The sequence below is a fragment of the Bos javanicus genome, chromosome 3, assembly GCF_032452875.1.
Source record: "Bos javanicus breed banteng chromosome 3, ARS-OSU_banteng_1.0, whole genome shotgun sequence".
Classification (NCBI taxonomy): Eukaryota; Metazoa; Chordata; class Mammalia; order Artiodactyla; family Bovidae; genus Bos; species Bos javanicus.
In genome coordinates, this window is record NC_083870.1 from 112,557,168 (window position 1) to 112,560,778 (window position 3,611).

The 3,611-nt window shown below is 39.7% G+C and overlaps 1 non-coding gene across 1 annotated transcript; it reads left to right on the top strand.

The window, feature by feature from the left end:
* Window positions 1-105, top strand: LOC133245429 (U6 spliceosomal RNA). The gene has a single exon (XR_009735690.1). It is a non-coding gene; the product is annotated as a U6 spliceosomal RNA (small nuclear RNA).
* The last annotated feature ends 3,506 nt before the right edge of the window (window positions 106-3,611 follow it).

Genomic DNA, 3,611 nt, shown 5'->3' on the forward strand with positions numbered 1-3,611 from the left:
CTGCTCACTTCAGCAGCACATCTCCTAAAACTGGAATGGCAACAGAGATTAGCATGGCCCCCGTATGAAGATGGCACACAAATCTGTGAAGTGTTCTGTATTTTTGTGTTATCTCACAACAAGGTTCATCACAAACTGCTAAAAAACAATCTTAAATGAGCTCCAGATGACACCTCGATGGCAGCCTTTTTAGAGACCCAGAGCCTGAAGCCCCAGCTAAGCCTTGCCCAGATTGCTGGTCCACAGGCAGTGTGAGAAAATGACTGCCGCTTGCAGTTTGAGGGTAATTTATTCTACAATATAGAATATAAGTACCCAATACAGTCTCGCTGCCTCTCTCCCTCCCTCCACTTACTTCCGGGGAAAGTCAGCTGTCCTGTCATTGAGGAGCCCACCTGACATGAAACCACAGCCTCTTGCCAAGAGCCAGATCCTCACCTACTCAAGCCACCAGGTGACTGCAGCCCCTGCCCCACAGCTTGATTCAGAAGAGACCCCGGGTCTGAATACCACCCGCCCCCCATCCACTCCCCAGTGCTTCAGCCTCAGAAGCTCCCTGAGATAATACATTTGCCTTTCAACTGTAGGTAACAAACGCGTGGGCAAAGCAAGCAGTCAACAAAGATGGAAAGGGGAAGGTCCATGAAACTGGGTGAAATATTCTTAAATAAAAATATCTGGTTTATATTTTTGATAGAAAAAAAATAAAAAATAAAAAAATAATAAATTTCATGTCTGCAGTCACCAACTGCAGTGATTTTGGAGCCCAAGAAAATAAAGTCTGTCACTGTTTCCATTGTTTCCCCATCTATTTGCCATGAAGTGATGGGACCAGATGCCATGATCTTCATTTTTTGAATGTTGAATTTTAAGCCAGCTTTTTCACTCTCTTCTTTTACTTTGAACAAGAGGCTCTTTAGTTCCTCTTCACTTTCTGCCATAAGGGTGGTGTCATCTGCACATCTGAGGTTACTGATATTTCTCCCAGCAGTCTTGATTCCAGCTTGTGCTTCATCCAGCCCAGCATTTTGCATGATGTACTCTGCAAATAAGTTAAATAAGCAAGGTGACAATACACAGCCTTGACATACTCCTTTCCTTATTTGGAACCAGTCTATTGTTCCATGCCCAGTTCTAACTGTTGCTTCTTGACCTGCATACAGATTTCTCAGGAGGCAGGTCAGGTGGTCTGGTATTCCCATCTCTTTAAGAATTTTCCACAGTTCGTTGTGATCCACACAAAGGCTTTGGCATGGTCAATAAAGCAGAAGTCGATGTTTTTCTGGAATTCTCTTGTTTATTCTATGATCCAATAGATGTTGGCAATTTGATCTCTGGTTTCTCTGCCTTTCATAAATCCAGCATGAACATCTGGAAGTCCTCGGTTCACATACTATTGAAGCCTCACTTGGAGAATTTTGAGCATTACTTTGCTAGCATGTGAGATGAGTACAATTGTGCAGTAGTTTGAGCATTCTTTGGCATTGCCTTTCTTTGGGATTGAAACAAAAACTGACCTTTTCCAACCCTGTGACCACTGCTGAGTTTTCCAAATTTGCTGGCATTTTGAGTGCAGCACTTTCACTGCATCATCTTTTAGGATTTGAAATAGCTCATTTAGCATTCCATCACCTCCACTAGCTTTGTTCGTAGTGATGCTTCCTAAGGCCCACTTGACTTCACACTCCAGGATGTCTGGTTCTAGGTGAATGATCACACTATCATGATTATCTGGGTCATGAAGATCTTTTTTGTATAGTTCTTCTATGTATTCTTGCCACCTCTTCTTAATATCTTCTGCTTCTGTTAGGTCCATACTGTTTCTGTCCTTTATTGTGACCATCTTTGCATGAGATGTTCCCTTGGTATCTCTAATTTTCTTGAGGGGATCTCTAGTCTTTCCCATCCTATTGTTTTCCTCTATTTCTTTGCACTGATAACTGAGGAAGGCTTTATCTTCCTTGCTATTCTTTGGAACTCTGCATTCAGATGGGCATATCTTTCCTTTTCTCCTTTGCCTTTTGCTTCTCTTCTTTTCTCAGCTATTTGTAAGCCCTCCTCAGACAACCATTTTGCCTTTTCACATTTCTTTTTCCTGGGGATGGTTTCAATCACTGCCTCCTGTACAGTGTCATGAACCTCTGTCCATAGAGCTTCAGGCACTCTGTCTATCAGATCTAATCCCTTGAATCTATTTTTCACTTCTACTGTATAATCGTAAGGGATTTGATTTAGGTCATAGATAAATGGTCTAGTGGTTTTTCCTACTTTCTTCAATTTAAGTCTGAATTTTGTAGTAAAAAGTTCATGATCTGAGCCACAGTTAGCTCCTGGTCTTGTTTTTGCTGACTGTATAGAGTTTCTCCATCTTTGGCTGCAAAGAATATAATCAATCTGATTTCAGTATTGGCCATCTGGTGATGTCCACGTGTAGAGCCGTCTCTTGTGTTGTAGGAAGAAAACTCCAATATTGATTAAATATAATTAAACAGACAATTGCAAATATTACAGTGCAACACAAATAAGTTCAAAAACTCGAAATACAAATGGACATGTAACAGAAAGAAATAAAATGAGGAAAAGGCCATTAAAAAATTAAGCCCGAGTTGCAAAGTGTCGAGGGATGATAGACACAGAAGGACAGTGTAATAAAGGCACACAGAAAGGAACTTAAAGCACTTCAGAAGATAGAAGTCAATGAAAAGGAGAAGGGTACAGAAAGGAACTTAAAGCACTTCAGAAGATAGAAATCAATGAAAAGGAGAAGGGATAAATTAGGAGTTTGGGGTTAACATATACACACTACTATATATAAAATAGATAATCAACAAGGACCTATTTATAGCACAGGGAACTCTCCTCAATATTCTTTAATCACCTATATGGGAAAGGAATCTGAAAAAGAATAGGTATATGTATTTGCATAACTGATTCACTTTGCTATACACCCAGAAGTAACACAACATTGTAATTCAACTACACTTCAATAGAAAATAAAGATTAAATTTAAAAACTAAAATTAAAAATAAAGGGATAAGTAAGAAGACAAACTAGTTTATGTGTACTGAATCCCTGAAGGAGGAAATATAAATAAATGGAACAGAAATGATATTTATAATTACACTCTAAGAAAATTTTCTAGAACTAAAAGTCTTTAACCTATAGCGAAAGGGGAGAAAAGGAGAAAGTTCAATGAACTCATTGAATACAACATGGATAACAGGTGGGAGTCAAATGATGGTATATAAACAGGGATTTCTCAGACTCGGAAATACTGACATTTTAGGCAGAATGCTTTTTTGTTGTAGGACTTGGCTGTCCTGTGTAATATACAATGCCTAGCAATGTCCCAGGTCTCTACCCACTAGATGCTTATGACTCCCCTCCCCAAGCTGTGAAACAACCAAAAATGTTTCCACATCGCCAGGTGTCCTCTGGGAAGCAAAACTGACACACACACACACTCTCTCTCTCATACACACACACACACACACACACACACACACACACACACACTTCCTGTACTGAGAACCACTGATACAAAGTTGATAAAATAGCAAAGATGGAAGAAGAGAAAAAGAGGACTAAGGACACTGCATAAATACATTGGT